Source organism: Vombatus ursinus, unplaced genomic scaffold (assembly GCF_900497805.2).
Source record: "Vombatus ursinus unplaced genomic scaffold, bare-nosed wombat genome assembly UNPS02014786.1, whole genome shotgun sequence".
NCBI classification, from domain to species: domain Eukaryota; kingdom Metazoa; phylum Chordata; class Mammalia; order Diprotodontia; family Vombatidae; genus Vombatus; species Vombatus ursinus.
Genome location: NW_020954564.1, coordinates 8065351 through 8086358, shown reverse-complemented (window position 1 = coordinate 8086358; position 21008 = coordinate 8065351).

The window sequence follows — 21008 nt, the reverse complement described above, 5'->3', positions numbered from 1 at the left end:
TAACTTCCCAGTCTCATTGAGAGGATCCTCCAAGCCAATGGAGAATCAGATGAGATGAGAATGAAAGGCATTTGGTAACCATAAAGTTCCCTATAAATATAAGGGATTCTGATTCACTTCTCTGGATATTAGGTTTCTCATTTGTAAAGTGATGGCTTTTGTCATAAATTATCTTTGAAGTCATTTGTTTTATTAATTTTTTTTTAGTTTTCAACATTCACTTTCATAAGCTTTTGAGTTTTTAATTTTCTCTCCCTCTCTTTACCTCCCTCCCCAAGACAGCATGCAATCTGATATAGGCTCTACATATACATTTCTATTAAGCATATTTTCACATTAGTCATGTTGTAAAGAAGTATTAGAACCAATAGGAACCACAAGAAAGAAGAAACAAAACAAAACAAGAAAAAAAAAAGAGCAAATAGTATGCTTTGATACGCATTCAAACTCCATAGTTCTTTCTCTGGATGTGGATAGCATTTTCCATCATGAGACTTTTGGAGATGTCTTAGATCCTAGCATTGCTCAGAAGAGCTAAGTCCATCAAAGTTAGTCATCACACAACATGGCTGTTATTGTGTACAACGTCCTCCTGGTTCTGGTCATTTCACTCAGTGTCAGTCCATACAAGTCTTTCCAGGTTTTTCCGAAGTCCTCTTGCTCATCATTTCTTATAGCACAATAGTATTCCATTGCATTCATATACCACAACTTGTCCAGCCATTCCCCAATTGATAGCCATCCACTCAATTTCCAATTATTTGAACCACAGAAAAAGCTGCTATAAATATTTTTTGTACATGTGGGTCCTTTTCCCATTTTGTGATCTCTTTGGGATAGAACCCTAGAAGCTGGGTCAAAGGGTAAGCACAATTTTATAGCCCTTTGGGCATAGTTCCAAATTGCTCTCCAAAATGGTTGGATCAGTTCACAACTCCACCAACAGTATATTAATGTTCGAATTTTCCCACATCTTCTCCAACATTTGTCATTTTCCTGTTTTGTCATGTTAACCAACCTGATAGTTGTGATGTGGTACCTCAAATTTGCTTTGATTTGCATATCTCTAGTCAATAGTGATTCAGAGCATTTTTTTCATGTGATTATAGATAGCTTTAATTTCTTCATCTGAAAACTGCCTGTTCATATCCTATGACCATTTATCAGTTGGGGAATAATCTGAAGTCCTTTGTAGCTCTAAATGTTATGATTCTTTGATGATTGTCAGGAAAGGCTCCTTTTCCTTCCATTTGTTAGTGCCCCACCCCCCCATTAACAGCATTTTTGTATGTGCATATATTTATACATATGTGTATGTATATATATGTAAATATATGGATATATATGTATATATAGATATACATACATACGGGGCATCACAAAAATCAGTGCAGTTTTGAGCTATGAAATTTATATATGTATATTATATCGATATAAATTGTAAACTCATTTATATATTATTATGCCACATTATTTATTAGATATTATATGGTATACATCTAGCATAGTATTTCTATATTTATATTTAAATATATCATACATTTATATATACATAGATTTATATATATGTGTATGTTTATGTACCTATGTACACATGTACACATGTTTACCAGTTGTCCCAAAATTCTTTGTGTAGTTTTAAGCTATTGGATCTTAAATCTATTTGTGTGTGTGTATATATACACATGTATTTATGGACACATATATACACATATACACACATATGCAAACCACTCTCATGAATTTTATGGGGATAATAATACTTGTTCTACCTCACAGAGGAGTAGTTTGAAAGTGCTTTGCAAACCCTGAAGTGCTATACATATACAAATGGTACTTATTGGTATGGTATAGACTTATCTGCATATAATTATCTGTGAGTATATATCTTCATAGAGGAATGTAAACTCCTCGAGGGAAGGGGTTGCCTCATTTTTGTATAATATCTCTAACCCTTAGCACTCAATAAATGCTTGTTGATTGACTACAAAATGAATCAATTCCCATTTCCATGTCAGGGCAGGGACTCCTTGGACAATATGTGACAGAAATAGGACTCAGAGGTAAACACCCATGCTGACAGAGCCTTAGAGGTCTGTGATTGCTCTCTGGAAAGCTCAGCTGTTTATTTTGGGAGCCCTTCAAGCTTAGTACACTTGGTGCTGAAAGACAGCTTGGATTTTTAGATTTCATCTTCATTCCTATAAAAAGAGAGAGACTAATTTTGGTTCAAATATCGCAAGTCAAATGAGGATAGCCTGGCTCCAGTCTGGTCTCCAAAAAATAATTCTCACAGCAAAACATGGAAAGAGACACTTCAATCATTGAAAGTCTGAATTTAAACATCCTCAGGAAAATGGAGAAAAACTTTGCCTTTTGGTTGTTGTGCAAATACAAAAAACCTAATTGGTGAAACCCCAAGGGCTAACATTGCTATATACTACCACACCTGATCTACTAAGCTGATAATAATGTTCAGTCTTACAAGTTGCTTTCCCATCCATTATCTGATTTAATATTTTGGAAACCCTTTGGGTGTAATTTAGGGTTAGGGTTAGAAGTCATAGGATCTTAGAGTTGGAAAAGGTCTTCAAAGGTCATCTAGTTCAATACTTACCCAAAGTATAGATTCCTTCACTGTTCTTGGCAAGTGATTATTGCTTTCCAAATAAAGCATTGCCAGTAATGGGGAACTCACTACCAAATGAAAAAGATCGTGCCATTATTGTACAGCTATGATTTTTGGCAAACTCTGACATCAAGGATTAAATATTCTACTAGGGGGATGCAGCATGGAGACAAATTAGGAAAGAATGAACACTAACAATAAAGGACATCAGGGAAAGATTCCCATGGGGGATGAAATATGAGCAAATATTTAAAGGAAAGTAGGGTTTCTAAGAGGTAGAGGGAAGGAAGAGAAGCATTCCAGGATGGAGGATGCAAAGGCATGAAACAGGAGATGGATTATGACATTCTCAGAACACCAGGTAGGTCAGCTGTGCTGTGATATAGAGTCAATGAAGTAGTAATGTGACCTGGAGCCAGATTGCGAAGTACCCTCAGCCAAATAGCAGAGATTGTATTTTATACTATTAGCCATTGAACTTTCTTGAGCAAAAGAATGGTATAGCCAGATTTCTGTTTTAGAAAAATTATTTTATTAGAGAAGACTATTGCAATAGGATTTGGAGTTGGAAGGGATCTTAGGGTCATTTAGTCCAGCTCCCTATTTCACAGACGAGGAAGCCAAGTCACACTGGTGAGTGATATACATTGAATATGTCACATTTACTATCTGAAGCAATATTTGAACTAAGCTGTTCCTGACTGCAAGTCCAACTCTCCACCCAGTCTACTACTCAGTCACTTCTAGTCTGGGAGAAAGGTGATGAGTGCCTGAATTATTAGAGTGGTGGCTCTGGGTATTGAAAGACAAGGGTAGATAAGAGAAATTCCATGGAGGTAGAATTGGTAAGACTTAGCAACTCATTAGATATAGTCAGTGTGTGAGAGAGAGGGAAGAGTCAAGGTTGTGTATCTTGTTCATTAGAAAGGAATGCCCTCAACACAAACAGTGAAGTCTGGAGGAGGGATGGATTTAGTTCCTCATGGAGGAAGATGAAATCCATCTTAGACATGTTATGTTTAAGATGGTTATGAGCCATGCTGGCAAAGATGTCTAACAGGCAGTTGGTAATGCAAGATTTGAGCTCAGGAAGGAAACTGGGGCTAGATAGATCAATCTGAGATCCTTTGTCTAGAGATAACAGTTGAACTCAGGGGAGCTGATGAGGTCACCAAGTAATGGGGCATAGAGAGAAAAGAAGAAGGCCCAAGATAAGTCTATGAAAGATAGCCCCAAATAGAGAGCAGGACATGGATGATGATCCAGTAATATGGACAGTCAGAAAAGTAGGAGGAGTTCCAGAAGGGAGCAGTAACTCAGAAGGAGCAATAATCTTGGAGCAGGGGGAAAGTCAACAGTGGCAAATAATACAGAGAAGTCAAACAGGCTGAAGACTGAGAATAGGCTATTGGATATGACAGGATTTTATAGACACAAGGTCTCTTTTTCTCGGTAAACCATATGAGGTTCTCTTTAGATGGAGTGGAAGAAGAGGGGACAGGAGGCTTGAAGGGAAGAGAGAATATTTGTACTAATCATTTCAGGGAATGTGATAGAGTCAACTAGGGGTTAGTAAAAATATTGCTCTGCAGTAGTGAGGGACCACTTGAGATTAGGTAATAGGAATTTGTCTTGGATCCCACTGACATGGCTTTTATGATATCTTTGGCAACTCTTGACTGGGAGAGGGAAAGGTAATTGATGAGAGTAGTACGTAAAAACTAAGGTTAAAGTTTGGCAAGGCATGAATAGCAATAGGAAAAATAAGCAAGAGATTTAAGAATGGATGACATTTATAGTTGATATTTATAGTTAATCACAGGATCAAGATCAGGAAGGAAGCAATGTGAAGGTGGGTGACTTGGAAAGCTTGTATAAGTAGAGTTAATGGAGGTTATGGCAAAGGATATATTGAGAAGAAATGAAGCAAAGTGAGAGATGGATAAGAGGAGGTTATGGTCAGAGAGAAGAATTTAAGAATTTTTTTTTTGTGAGGCAATTGGGGTTAAGTGACTTGCCCAAGGTGACACAGCTAGTAAGTGTCAAGTGTCTGGTCTGAGACTGGATTTGAACTCAGGTCCTCCTGACTCCAGTGCCAGTGCTCTACCCACTGCATCACCTAGCTGCCTGAAGAATTCTTAATAAAGTTGCAACACTTGTGGGTATTGATGGGATCTAGAGTATAAACATCTCTGTATTTGAGTTGGAATTAAGTTACGGGTTCAGGGAAGTTGAAGAAGAAAGATGAATTAGGAGGCCAGGTTATTTGATAGGACATCAATATGTATATTGATGTCCACAAGTGTAAAAGTAAGGGTTAAGGTGGAGAGGAAAACTATGAGGCAAATACTTATCTCTTTCAATAAGAAGGATAATGATGGAGGGGAAGGGGGTCTTGCTAAAAACTGCTTCCATGATCTGGATAAAATAGTGTTTCTTGATGATATGAATCTCAAAGGAGAAGAGGTTATTGAGTGATGGCATCAGGGTTTGGGTCCAGAAGTGATGGTAAAGAACAAAGTGTAGGACTACTTCTCCTCTTCCTCAACTACATCAGGAGACATGAAAGAAGGTCTATCCAGTAGTGGAAAGGGTGGCCAGGGATGAAGTATCTTCTGGGGGCAACCAGGTTTCTGTGAGTGCAAGAAGATGGACCTATATGAGGAAAGAGTATAAGAGGAAAAATTAGATTATGATGATGGGACATTTCCAGGGAGCCTCGTGGATGTAGGGGGTGGTATTCATTATGGACTATGGAGGGATAAAGCTAAGGTAGATGGGGATGAGGATGGGCAACGGTTTCAGGGGAAGGAATTTTGGGCCTAGGCAGCCAGTGATTCTGAATCACTGAGATTAGGAATAGCATTTTTTTCCCTCAACAAACTGGTAAGGTTTTGTCTGCCATAGGATTGGTATACCATTTGACTCAGTTTCTCAGTCTCATGGGTCCTGTGATAGCAGATAGTCAGATAGGCCTCTTTCCAACACAAAGGAACAAAAGAGATTAGACCTGGCTTCAGAGGCATTGCTAGACAAGGTCCTGAAATAACTTTTATATTCACTAAGTGTCTTGATCCAGCCTCAGCTCTCCACTCATTCAGGTCCATATCACTTTGCCTCTGGATTATTTCAATGGCCTCCTAACTGACCTCCCTGTTTCCAATATACCCTTTTCCCTCTCCTATCCATCTCCCACACAGCTGTCCAAATAAGCTTCCTAATGTACAGGTCTGATCATGTCACTCTCATGCTCAAGATGCTTTAGTGATTCATTATTGCCTCAAGACTGAATACAAACTATATATTTGGTATTTCAAGTCCTTAATGATCTGACTCTAGTCTACCTATCTAGGCTGATGAATGAATGAGTGAATGAATGAATGAATGAAAGAAGGAAGGAAGGAAGGAAAGAATGGTCAGGCAACTAGGTGGCATAGTGGATACAGCACTGTACCTTGGGTCAGGAAGACTTGAGTTCAAATTTGGATTCAGGTATTTGCTAGTTATATGACCCTGGGGAGATCACTCAACCGCTGTCTGCCTCAGTTTCCTCATTAGGAAAATAAGGATAAAATGAGATAATATTTATAAACCCCTTTGAAAACCATAAAATGTTACATAAATATTATTGTTATTATTATGAATGAGAAATTATATATTAAGCACTATGTGATGGGCACACAAATACAAAAAGTTAGCGAGCTACTTATATTAATTGAAAGAGACAACACATAAAAGAAAACTCACCCGCAGGGCAGATGACTACCATGTCGTCTAGGCTGTGTGAACAGTCACATAATTTCCCTTCCCACAGTCTACTTTCAGCTCATATACAACATGCCATCTCCTGTGTCCTTGTTTTTGCCATCCCTCATGTCTAGAATGCTTTTCCTTTTCGCCTCTTTCTTTTGAAATCCTCAATTACTTTGAAGTCTCAGCTCACATGTTGATCCTTCAATCAGGCCTTTCTTGATGGCCCTAGGTTTAAGTACACTACCCATACACCAGACCCCTCAATTTACTTTGCATTTACTAATGTGTATATATCTGATGTTCCCCCTAGTAGAATGGGAGCTCCTTAAGAATGATTTTGTATCTACAGCAGCTATTATGGTAATTTTTTATTTTTAATTTTTTTATCATGGTAATTTATTCATAGGCAGTGGCTGCTATAGACAGCTAGATAATATAGTGGATAGAATACTAGATCTAAATTCAAGAAGACTTGAGTTTAAATTTGACTCCAGACTGTGTGTCTGCTGTGTGACCCTGGACAAGTAACTGAACTTTTGTTTGCCTCAGTTTCAACTGTAAAATGGGGATAATAACAGCATCTACTTCAAAGAATTGTTGTGAGGATTAAATGAGGTATTTGTAAAGTACTTAGCATAGTGTCTGGTACATAGTAGGTGCCAGATAAATGCTTATTTCCTTTCCCTTCTCTGTTGAAACTGGATAAGTCTCATGCTACAACTTCATGAGTGACTTGCCATCAAATACTTGAAGACAGTGATAACATCCTGCCTGCATCTTCACTGAGCTAAACCACCTCATTTATTTCAGATGCAGCAGCGATCATCCCAATCTCACAGACAAAGAGACACAGAAATACCGCATGACTTGCTCAACGCCATGGGGTGAAAGAGCCAAAAATAGAGTCTAGGTTTCTATAAACTCCTCCCTGTTTCTAAAAAAGGTTTGCAAAATAATTTACATGAGTGAATCTCATTTGGACATCAAAACTGCATGAGTCAGTCCTACAGATAATCTTAAACTCCAGTTGAAGATGAAGAAATTGAGACTCAGAGATGTTACTGTAACATCTTTATTTTTTTTTATTCTGAACGTTGCAAACATAAAAAAATGAACATTTCCATAAAAAGGGGGATTACATGTAAAACTGTGAATCTATGTTACATAAAACTTGTTTTTTTAAAGTATATTATAAATTCAACATGTTGCTTTCAGAACTGACTTGCTTGTCTGTGGTTCCTTCTTTTCTCTTCTACCTATTAAAAATGCTTAAATAACTTCCTTTTCTTTCTCTATTTGATATCATTATTCATAGTTCTCCCAACTTTTCTGTCCTTATAAAGAAAAAACACAATCTTTATAGCAAATAAGCAATCAAGCAAAAGCGTCCACATATTTACCAAGCCACCCTCCAAAAATGGATATCTCATTCTTCACCTTGAGTCTATTTTCCCTTTGTCAGGAGGTTGGTTACATCTTGATCACATTTTGGCTTCTTCATGAAGAGTGCAACTTAGACTCTAAAGTTGGAAGGAGACTTGGAAATCATGTAGTTTAGCTCCCTCAATCTACAGATAATGAACCAAGACTCAGAGGGGAGAAATGTCTTGACCAAGATCATGCCAGTAGTAGGTAACAGAGATGGGATTCTTGGGCACTTTCTATTATACCTTCTCATCTCTGACACACTCTTCAATTTCCTCTTAATGATGCCCTACCACATTTCAAGGAACTACAGAAATGATTTGGAGACATGCTTGTAGCTATAGATGTCTTTGAAGTTGCTGCTTCTTTTCTCTAAGAGATCAGATATCATCCAAATCATTTGTTCATTTTTGTTTTTGTTTTTTTAAATTTCTAAACCATGTCTTGGAAGAGAAGAATCATCTACCTCAAGGAGATCCTATATTTCCCAAACTGTTTTATTTATTTATTCACTAATTTATTTGTTTGCTTGTTTTGTCTATCTGTCTATCTATCTATCTATCTATCTATCTATCTATCTATCTATCTATCTATCTATCTATCTACCTATCTATCTATCTATCTATCCACCTATCTATCTATGTCCATGTCTTGGATAGCAGAATCTTCTTACTGTGTCAATCAATCAATAAGCATTTATTAAGTGTTTAATATGTGCCAGGAGTTGAGGGAACAAAGACAGAAATGAGTCATTGTCTGTCCTCAAGGAGCTTACATTCAGATGTGGGATACAACATGTACATGTGTAATTGTATACAAAATAAAAATAAAGTTTTTTGGGGGTGAGCCAAGGCTTAGCCAAGGAGAAGGAAACCAGGAAAAGTTAAAAGTTGAAAGTAGGGCTGGACCTGAGTTTTAAAGAAAACTATGGAATCAAATAGGCATAAATGAGGAGAGAGTACTTTCAGAAATGAGGAACAGACCATACATAGGTTTAATATTGGAAATGGACTGTCACGTGTGAGGGACTACAAGGAGGTCAGTCTAGGTAGACCAGTGGATCACAGAGTGTATGAAGTGGAGAAATGTAGAGTGAGTATAGAAAGGTGTCACTACTGCCAATATTTCATATTAGAACATTTTTCTATGTTTTCTGTGGGAAAAAAACAACAACAAAAACAAAAACCTCTCACCCAGAGAAGGCAGTACAATATAGTGTAAAGAACCCTCTCTATGGAGTCAGAATACCTTTTACAATTTCCTATTTTTCACTTACTAGTTGTGTGACCCTGAGGAAACTATGCCTCTGACCCTCAGCTGGGAATCTGTAAAATGGGGATAATAATACACCACTTATCTCACAGGATCATTGCAAAGAAAATATTTTGTGACCAAAGTAATGGAAAGGGCAACACCAAAAGATATCAGAATACAAATTAATGTAGTAGACAATTTTGGAGAGCTGATAAAAAAAAATCTCACATTCGAATAGTGCTTTAAAGTTTTCAAATCTCTTTGAATACATTAGCTCATTTGAACCTCATAACAACATTGAGGTGAGAGTTATTATTATCCCCATTTTATAACTAAGAAAGAGAAGTAAGGTGACTTTTCCAGGATCACTCAGTTAGTAAGTGTGTGAAAAGGGATTCAAATTCTGAAATATCTGACTCCAAGGAAAGACTGATGATGCTGTACTTCCCTCCTCTCAAAAAAAAAGTGATGGACTGCGGGTTCAGAGTATTGAAAACACTGTCAGGTCAGGTCAGTGTGTTGGATGATTTTGCTTGACTAGTTATCTTTGTTACGAGAGAGCATTCTATAGGGGAGAGAGGTTATTAGGTAGTAGCCATGATATATAAAAAAATCCAAAGCCTCAATAAAATGCTTAAAAAAAGAAAGCCTTCAACAAAGCTTGAAGGGCTATATAAATGTGAGCTATTGCTGTGATGAAGATGAATCTTTGATTGTGTTTCTTGACTTGTAAATAGCGTGTACCTATAGAATCCCCACTGCCAGATGAATTATATTCATTGTAGAAAAGGGAGCTACACTTATTATTTCAGGGGGCCAGGGGGTAGCATCATTAAAAAATCAAAAACACTAAAGCAAAACACAAAATAACTAAAATATGGCACAAAATGCATTCCTTCCTGGATTTCCATTATGCAACTGCCTGAGGGAAAGAGGAGAGGAGAGTCCACGTTTCCCACACTGAGACACTGTTTGATAAAGTGTGATGAAGACTTAGAAAAATTGACAGATTAAACTGGAATAAGAGGCAAGGATGTTTGCTCCCAGAAAGCTATTAAAAGCAGTTTGATTGAGCTAGGGGTTATAGTAAGAACGTTTGGGGCTTTGGTGTTCTCTCTTCAGATATCACCAGGACAAAAGGAAGTGGAGGGGGTGCCAGGAGAGGGAAGAAATTGTTAGGAGAGGCATCAGTTTCCCAACTGTAAAACATTGTTCTGATGGTGAGAATATTCATACAGAATGTGGTGATGGATCATCAGGAAGAAATAGATCCAGAGCTAAAGGCTTCCATGGAGGACGATGGTGGGAGAAGCGGGGAGGAGTTTGGGGGAGAGAGAGACTTTCAGAGCACCTGGTACAAAGAAAAGGGCACCAGCCTGGCAGGCAAGAGACATAGACTTGAACCAGTTGTAAGACATGCACTAGTATAGTGTTGTGGAAAGAAGAGTGGATTTAGAGTGATAACCTGAACTTCAATATTGACTGAAAAATAGATATAGACCCTGAGTAAGGAAAATTTGGAATAAAATTCTGCCTCTGACTGACACTTCCTAGTTCGGGCCATGGGCCAGTCACTTAAACTTTCTGAGCCTTGGTTTATTCACCTGTGATATAGGAATAATAGTACCTGAAATATTTACTTTATAGGATGGTTATGAAGATCAAAAGATAGATATACATACACATACACATGTGTATATATATATATATATGTGTGTATATCTATCTACATATATATCTAAAACCCCTGAAATTATATATAAATAATTATGATGTTTATGTGATGATGATGATGATGATGACGACGATCTTATTACTTTGTAACAAGTTATTGCCTTGGACAAATCATTTTCCTTCTTTGGTCTTAGTTCTCCTCTCTATATAATGAGGGAGTTGAATTCTATTCCTTAAGTCCTGTCAGAGTCTAACAAGCTATGTTCTTAAGTCTCTTCAAATCCCAATATTCCATGTTTTTGCATTCTGTGTTTGAAGACCTTTTCCAGATCTATTATTCCATGCGATTGTCATGTGGATCCGTTGCATTTTTACAGTGCTTTATGCTATACAAGCTGTACCCCAGCTTTCCTCCTTCTATAAATGGCAACGTCATCTTCCCACTTTCCCAAGTTTGTAATCTTAGGGTCATTTGGGACTCCTCTCTCTCTTTCACCATTACTTGTCTATCCACTTGACAAAAACTGACAACCCTTACAGCATACTTTATCTCTCATCTATCCCCTTCTCTCTAGTCACAGTCATCATCCCAGTCCAGGCCCTTATCAATTCAATTCTTGTCTGGCCTATTGTAAAGAACTTCTAACTGGTCTTCCTGCTTGCTGTCTCACCCCTTTCACATCCCTCTTTCACATAGCTACTATAAGTTTTTCCAAAGCACAGATGTGATCATGTCACTTCCATACTCAAAAAACTTGGGTAGCTTCCTATTGCTTGTAGTATAAAACACCAGTATGAAAACAACTTACCTTTCTAAACTCATTTAACACCATTCCTCTTCATATAGTATAAATTCCACTCAAATTGGATCACTAGCTATTAACTGAACTTAACACTGTATCTTCTACCTCAGTGCATTATCCCATACTTCAAATGTAATCTTTTGTCATCTCAGCCTATATGCTTATCTTCTTTCAAACCTTCATTTAAGGCATTGCCTCCTTTGTGTAGCTCTCCCTGGTCCACCCAGATGACAATGTTCTCTTTCCTTGTATTTTCCTATAGTAACCTATCTGCATCTCTCTTTTGCCCCCAATCACACTCTACCTGGTCAGTGTGTTGGATGGTACTGTGCAGATATTATTCCCCAACTAGTAGAATGCAAACTACTTGAGGGCAAACACAGTGCCATTTTCATCTTTGTGCACCCAATGCCTGTACCATGAAGGAAATTAACAAATGTCTGTTGAATTGAATCATCACTTCATCTGAACTTCACAACAAACTCATGAGGTAAGATAGGTGACCCATTTGATAGGTCAAGAAAATGAGACGCAGAAGTAAGTGGCTTGCCCAAGGGCACACAGAGTTCAACAGTTGAGCATGAAATAGAGCCTGAATTATAGTCTGTTGCTCTTTCTACTCTACTTCATTTCCAGTTGCTTAGCCTTATCAGTATGAAGGAATGAATAAAATATTTGTCAAATGTTTACTAGGTACAAAACATCATGCTAAATATCGGGGGTACAAATGGAAAAGTATGAAATTCTTGACTCTCAAGAAGTTCCCATTCTAATGGAGGAGAACATACTCATGGAAGGTTTCAGCAGTAAGTGTGATGGAAAAGCCCCATGGTCCTCATGGTGTGGTGACAAAGCCAGTGGTAATGTTTCTTCTTTAATGTCATTTTCACTCATCAAATCATATCTGTTTCTGATGTTGAATCATGTGGCAATGCCAAGGATGGTGAAAACAACAACTTCTTTTCTGAATCTTCAGTAGAGGTGGTTGTAGTACTTATAAGAACAGTCACCAGGCTCCATCTCACAAGGGTTGCTATGGAGAATTCCCTGCTACTCCAAAGGCTCTTGGGTTCAAGGTCCTAGGCTATTTACATTGGAGTGTAAAAGGGAGATGAAAATCAAGATAGTGGTGGTGGTTTGACTTTTATGGCATGTTGTCTCTTATCCTTCCCTCAAGATGCCCCTGTACTTCAGCTAAACTGGCTTGCCTGTTAGGTGGCTGGCAGTTGTTGGAGATGATTAGCCCCTTCTCTGTGGGAGCTTCACTGGATGATAACTATGATGGCTATGTGGGTCTGGGGCTCTGCTGAATGCTGCCACTCCCAGGGATCCTGTGCTTCTAAGCATGTGTTGATGGCAGTTGGCTATTGCTGGTGGCAATTAGGAACATGGCACTATAAAGCAAGTGGCATAGTGTAATGGGGGAGACAGGAAGGGAAGAAGTATTTATGTAGTACCAGCTATTAGTTGAGTACTTTCTTAAGCACTTTACAAATATTATCTTATTTCATCCTCAAAACAATCCTGTGAGGTAGATGCCATCATCACCCCCATTTTACAGTTGAGGAAACTGAGCTTAAGTGACTTGCCCAGGGTCATACAGCTAATAAGTGCCTGAGGCTGGATTTAAACTTAGGTCTTCTTGACTCCAAGTCAGTGCTCTATCCACTGAGCCACCTAGGTGCCTCCATAGTGCAACAGAAAGAATATCTGTTCTTTTGGAGTCAGAAGTTTTAGGTTCAAGTACAGGCTTTATCATTGAGAAGCTATGTGGCTGAAACAGAGAACCTTAGAGATGGAGTTGACCTCAGAGGTCTATTGTAACTGCGTTTCTCCATCATATACCTATGAAACTGACTTTCTGAACTTGTATTAGATTTTAAATTTATAATTGACATGGTTGCACTCCAAGTACTACTCTTATTCCCATTGTGTACCAATCTATAACCCTCTCCAAATATGAAAAATAAAATAAAAAAAAGAAATTAACTTTGTCATTATCTAATCTTGACATATTCCTACTGGCTTTTTGTGATCAGTACTCTTATCACTAAATATCCCTTTAATAATATGTTCCTTAATGTTTCAGGAAATGAAATCCAGGTCACTGGTCTACAGTTTGAAGGCTCCATTCTCTTCCCTTTAAAAATTAGTACAACACAACCATTTTATTTATTTTCTTTTTTCAAACAGTATTCTATTTTCCCCCAATTACATGTAAAAACAATTTTCAACATTAGTTCTTTTTTAATTTGATTTCCAAATTCTCTCCCTCCTTCCCTTTTTTTTTCATTCCCTAAGATGGTAAGGAATCTGATATAGGTTAGAGGTTACACATGTGCAGTCATGTAAAACATTTCCATATTAATCATTTTGTGGGAGAAAACTTGAACCAAAAAAAGTGAAAAAAGTGCCATTTATCAGTTGGAGCATGATGTATTCTTATAAATCTGACTCAGTTCTCTATATATTTGAGAAATGAGGCCTTTATCAGAAATATTAGCTGTAATTCCCCTGCCCCCATCTTTCTGCTTTCTTTCCAATCTTGGTTGTGCTTGTGCAAAAACATTTTAATTTAATGTAATCAAAATTATCCATTTTACATCTCACAATGTTCTCTATCATTTGTTTGGTCCTAAATTTTTCCCTTATCCATAGATCTTCCAGGTAAACTATTCTATACTCCCTTTATTTGCTTATAGTATCACACTTTATGTATAAATCATGTAACCATTTTGATCTTATCTTGGTATAAGGTATGGGATGTTGGTCTATACCTAATTTCTACCACACTTCTTCCATTTTTCCAGCAGTTTTTGTCAAGTAGTGAGTTCTTGTCCCAAAAGCTTAGATCTCTGCAAACCAACCATTTTAGAAAGTAATTGGAATTATGCAAAGAAATTCCTAAAATGTTTATATCTCTGGCGCAGATACAGATTCTAATGCTAAGTATAAATCCCAAGGAAGTTAATGATAAAAAGGACTGCATAGACATAAAAGTATTTACAATAGAACTTTTTTTTGTAGTAGCAAAAAATCCCCAAAATGTAGTAGATGACTACCCATTGGGGTAGGTATTAACATGTACCACAATATTGTGGCTCATGAAAATAATGAAATATTACTGTATCATCAGACACCAATAGGATGAATAAAGAAATACATAAGAAGACATACAAATTGATTAAAAATGAATTGAGTGGAACAAAGAAAACAACATGCACAATGAATACAAAAACATAAATGTAAATAACACAACAACAAAATGATCAAAACTGCTGTAAAATTATAGTGACTAAGCTTGGTTCCAAAGATGAAATATGAAAAGGAATCTTCCCCCTTTTTTTCCGTGTGTGTGTGTGTGTGTGTGTGTGTGTGTGTCTGTGTGTGTGTGTATTGGGGGGAGTTTATGGGTATGAAGCACTGCATATAATGTCACACTTTTTCAATATGCTGGTTAGTTTTGCTGAATTGGTTTTATAATTTATCTATTTTATTCTTTACTGTAAGAGATAGCTGTCTGTCATGGGTAGGGAGGAATATATTGGGACATGCAGAGGTGTAAAAAGCAAAATATACCAATGACATTTTATTTTTTAAAATTGAAATATTTGCCATTCTTTAGTTCTGTAACAACTCTCTCCTTCTCCATGATCTTTCAGAGCTCACTAGCTGTCGCTTAGCACTTCCATCCACTAATTCTTTCACTGGCTATTAGATGGAACAGTGGATAGAGAGCTAAATCTGGAGTCAGAAAGATCAGAATTCAAATCCAATCTCAGTCACTTAGTAGCTGTGTGACCATGGGTAAATCACATAACCAATGTCTGCCTCAATTTCCTCATCTAAAAAAATGCAGGTAATAATAGCATCTACCTCCCAGAGTTGTTGTGAGCCTCAAATGAGATATTTGTACAACACTTTACAAATCTTAAAGTGCCACATAAGTGTTATTATTGTTGTTATTATTTTTCTTGGGATATACTTCAGTTTGGTCTTTTGACTTATACTTATCAGCAGAAACTAGGCACTATATTCTTGTAATCTCTCCACTTGTCTTGGGTAATGATGCCCCCCCCCACTAGCCATTTTTGTGCTGTTCTTTTTTTAGCCCAAAAATCATTGTCCTTGGCTAAGGAAATGGAAGCCAATTAAGAAGTGAACAAATCTGCTTTCTCATCTTATTCTGTGATCATTACATGCATGCACACACACACACACACACACACACACACACTTTGACTAGTGATCATAGCCATTTTCTTGATCTGGTAGTTTGACTAAAAACTCCCATTTTCTTGTCTTTGGTTGTCCTTGTCAACATCTGCATTTTCTGAGTTTTGATACTCTTAGCATTTTTCTTACAGTACTCTGTCTGATGGAGAGCATTTGGGTGAAAAAAAAAGCAGAAACAAAACAAGAAACAATACTGTAAAGTATACTAAAATCTACAAGGTCAGAAAGAGGGAAGAAGGAATTTGGAGAAACATTGATCTTGACAGTGATAGAGATCACAAACTTTTTCTCTCTCCTCTTTGTCTCTTTTCCCCCTTTTCTGTCTCTGACTTTCTCCCTCTTGCCTCTGTGTCTCTGTTTCTGTCTCTCTCTCTGTCTCTGTGTTTTTGTCTCTCTTTGTCTCTCTGTCTGTCTCTTTATGTCAGTCTCTTTCTTTAGCTCTGACTTCCTCTTCTGAAGAAAGAACCAATTGGCTTCAATTAGTCCAACGCTTCATAATCCTTAGCAGTACTTTTTAGGTTCTTTCTGATGGTATCCTCTAGGTCCATTTGAATGAGCAGAGGTGTAGTAGGCACCATTTTCAATACTGTAAGTAGCGGTTTTAGTGCCTGAGCTGAAGCTGTAGGCTGAGGAAAGAGAGAAGAATATGACTTACCTTGAGATGAGAAAGAAAGGTGAGAAGAGCACCGTGGCTATGTCAGGAATAAGTGAGTGTGGTCGGGGTGAGGGAAGATGCATGCTGGACTTCTCTGAGGTCACAAAGCAAGTTAGTGACAGAGCTGGGAAGAGAATCTGGTTCTCCTGGCTCCTAGTTCAGTGGTCTATCTACTAAAACATGCTGTTTCACCAGAGAACAGCATCAGCAATAGGTTTTAAGTGGAGGATTTTTAATTACCACCAGGAACTTCTCTAATGAGATATTTTTAGGTGGGTGGGAAGTAATGAGGACTTCCCAGTATCCTTCAAATCACATCTCCTTAGTGTCCATCTGCCTCTTCTACATGTAAGTTTGGCGGTGATGGAGTGCAAAATAGCAACTGACCAAGATGATTGGGTAGATTTGGGGTTGAAGAGCAGGGTGGGACCTAGTGGACAGCACCTTGGGGTATAACTACAGTGAGGGGGGGAGGATAAGCATGCCATCTGGCAGTTTCCTATTTTTACTAATTAATCTTGTTAACTAGTATAAAATGCAGTTCTTTCTATACTGCCAAAAAAAAATACAAGCGTTGTTAGTACCCTCTACATTTCAGTGCCCTGGGGCAAGTCTGATCTTGGCTTTGTCAGGATTAACAAGTCTGCAGGTTTTCTGTCAGATCCTGTATACAGGACAGACTGCAAAAACCACTGGAATTTCTTTCTTCTTTCTCTGACCTTTACTGGATGTTCTCTTAACTGACAGTGCCTGTGGATTTACATGATTATTCCTGGGATGACAAACAGCTGCTTCTTCTTCAGAGGATCCAGCTCCCTCATCTCTGGAAAGAGCATCATACCAGTTATTTAGCTCCAAGCATCTGACTTGCCTTTTCTGGGTGACCTCCCCCCAGCTGCTGACACCAGTCAGAATTTCCCTCTGAGCCTTAAGATCCATTTTCTTCTTTATTTTTGAATGACATTATGAACAATATTAAATGTTAACACAATTGATTAAACTTGCTTTGCTTTTATTTATATGTAATTAATATCAGGGAAAAATATTCATTGTTTCAATTATTCTATAGAATGTTTTTCCTTTCATATGACTGTGGTTAGTGTGTATTCTGTTCTTTGGATTTTTTTTTTGCCATGTATTATTTTATAAAGATCTTTCCTTATTTCTTTTTTATTCCTCATACTTGTCAATTTTAAATGAATTACCATTCCATGATTTATTTTGCCATTCCCTTTTTGTTGAACATTCTGTGTTCTTTCATTTTTTTTCTTGTAATGGCAGATAATGATTCTATAAAAATCTTTGAATAAGAAAATTTTTTTGTTTTGTTAACATTTTCAGGGTACATCTTAAGAATTGAATTATTATGTCAAAATATATAATAATTTTGCAACTTTTTTTGGAGGCAGGTAGGTGGCACAGTTAAGAGTATAGGACTGGAAGTCAGGAAGGCTTGACTTTGAATCCTGCCTCAGGCATTAACTAACTGTGTGACCCTAGGCAAGTGATTTGAACTCTCTCTACTTAAGTTTCCTCATCTGTAAAATAAGGATAATAATACCCCCTACCTCATAGGTTTGTTGTGAAGATCAAAATGAGTTAATTTATGTAAAGCATTTTACAAACTTAAAGCATTAATAAGGTGCTAGGTATTATTTTACTGTGCTTTCCCTTCTGAAAAGATTCTAATAGTTTATAATTTTGCAATCAGTGTAAAATGCAACTGTGTCTCCAAAACTCTACTAGCATTGACTTTCATTGCTTTTAAATACATTTGTCACTTGGATTGAAAAAATGATGATGATGATGATGATGATGATGATGATGTTGTTATTGTTGCTGATGGTGGTGGCAGTGGTGGTGGTTGGCTGGTGGTGGTAATGATGATAGATAACATATATTGCTTTAAGGTTTGCAAGGTACTTTACATACATTATTTTATTTAATCCTCACAATGAAACTGAGGTAGGTACTATTATCATTTCCATTTTACAGATGAGGAAATTGAGGCTGAGAGGTTAAATGACTTTATTAGAATTACACAACTTCTAAAAATTTGGGGCAAGATTCAAATTCAGATCTGTCTGACTCCAAGTCCAGTATTTACCAACTGTGCCACTTAGCTGTTGTATCTCAAAATCATTTTCATTTATATCCCTGATTACTATAGATTCAAGATTTTTAAAAGCAATTTGGAGCTTCTTTTTTAATCTTTGGAAAAGTATCTGCTCATACTTTTTGACTACTTACCCATTGTGGATTTCATAAAATTTAACATTTTTTCAGATATTCAGATGTCAAATTTGTATCTGTTGTATTTAGCTTTAATAATTATAATCCATTTTTCCTTTCAATCATGCTTATTTTTTATTGTACCCCCTTCATTTTAATCCAACAAAGTTTGGTATTGTCCACAGTAATTCCTCCTTTTTGTTTAATATAAAGTCATTTCTATCCTGCAATTGAGATAAATTCTTGTTACATTTTATGTGCAGTTTTCCACACAGGACACTCCCTCTCCTGACTCCCAATGTTTTCACTGACGGTCAACCCACCTGGAATATTCTTCTTCTCCATCTCTTCCTCTTGGCTTTCCTCAGCTTAAAATTTCAGCTTCTGGAATTCCGATTTCCCTTAATGCTAATGCCTGTCCTTAGTGATTCTCTCCTATCTCTCCTGTATATATCTTGTTTATGTAAAGCTGTTTGCATTCTGTCTCCCCACTAGGCTTTTCTTTGTATCCATAATTCCTAACATAGTGACTAGAACATAGTACGATAATAACAAATGCTCATTGACTTGTCTGCTTGATTAAGTCTAGCTTAAGTCTTATAAAATTCACTGATATATATGATGTGAGAAGTGTACCTACTTCTATTTCCTGCCAAGTTGCTATCTAATTTTCTAAGAATATTTATTGAATATGGTTTCCCAAATTATTTTTTCTTCAGGTTTGATATACAGTAATTCTTTGCATATATTTGGTAGCATGTCTGGGTTCTCTATTCTATTCCATTAATCTATTTCTCTATTTTTCCCCAGTTCCAGATACTTTTGATGATAACCATTTTGCAATATGTCTCAGAATTTGGAAGCACAAGACCATTTTGTAGATAATTATCTACAGAAAAAGAAATTGCTGAAACTCACAAAACAGGAAATTAATAATTGAAAAAAGCTAATCTCAGAGGAAGAAATAAAATGAGCCATCTAAGAATTATCCTCCCCTTACTTCCCCTCATCCTATGCACAAAATAAAACACCTATCTCAGTTGGAGTCACAGGTGAATTCTTTCACCTTTTCGTGGACAAATAACCTTATATTATGTCAGTTATTCATAAACATAAAGAGACAATATTCTCAATACCCTGAGACAAATATGATGTTTTTAAAAATCTGATGTAATACTAAAAATTATAGGTCAGTTTCTATAATTAATACAGATGAAAAATAGTAAATAAAATATTAGTTAATAGGACACAACAATACATTTAAAAATTAGTCCTCATGCCCAAGCAGGTGTAAGGCAGAAAATTGTCAGTATAATCTAACATGGAAAGAAAAACAAAATACTAACACATGATATTGATAGGTAAAAACAAAAATAATTCATGGTTTAAAAATACTAAAAAAGAATGAGAATTGAAGGATTTGTTTTTACCAACATAGTAAAAAAATGTATTTACTTTAGTCCCAGAGCCAATGTAATATGAAAAAGCAAAACGTTAGAAGCATTCTCACTACAAATAGGCACAAAATAAGGTTGCCTTCCTTCATTAGCTCTTTCTTCTTTCTTTTTTAAGCCCCTTTCATTTTTTCAAAAGAAACATTCCATTCTACCCAATAATTTAGGAAGTGGACAGGTATTTTTTAAGGTACTTTTTTTTCTTCTAGAAGGGCAGTTAGTTATTCTTTGAACATAGATAACAATGACTTGGCCATAGCAGAATGATAAACATTGTACACTTAATACAAATGATTGCAGTTTTCATCTTGGTCTCCATAATGTCTGGTTAAAAGATCTTCAGTGCTTTCTCACTAGTATTTCTTTTGACTAACTGCCTGAAGAAAATTGCTTACCACCTTAGCTCCTTCACATCTACCTTACTTCCTTCTCTCATCCTTTTCTTCGTATTCTTCTTCTCATTAGGTGTATGTTCCTCACCTTTCCTGAAGGAGACTCTCAAATTTAATGCATTTCATGCCTTTCAATTTTTTTATTTACTTCTCCTTTAGCACAAGTCATCCTTTTCTTCCTGCCTACCCACTCCTGATCTTAGTCAAATTATGTCTTCCCTCTGGGTTTTTGATTCCTTATCTATCAGACGAAGGGATTGGTTTAGGTGATATCCAAGATCCCTTCTAGGTATGGGATTCTATAATTGTCATCAGTAGTTGAAGATGGGGATGGGAGATAAAATAAGTGGCAAAAGAGAAATTATGTTTACTTTTAAAATAATGTCACACTTATTTCCAAGTTAGGGAAAAGTCCCAGTTAGGTATTTATTTGGGCAGTGGCTCCCCTGGTGGTCCCTTTGTTCATACTGTACAAGAAGGTTTATTAGTAAATTGCAGTCC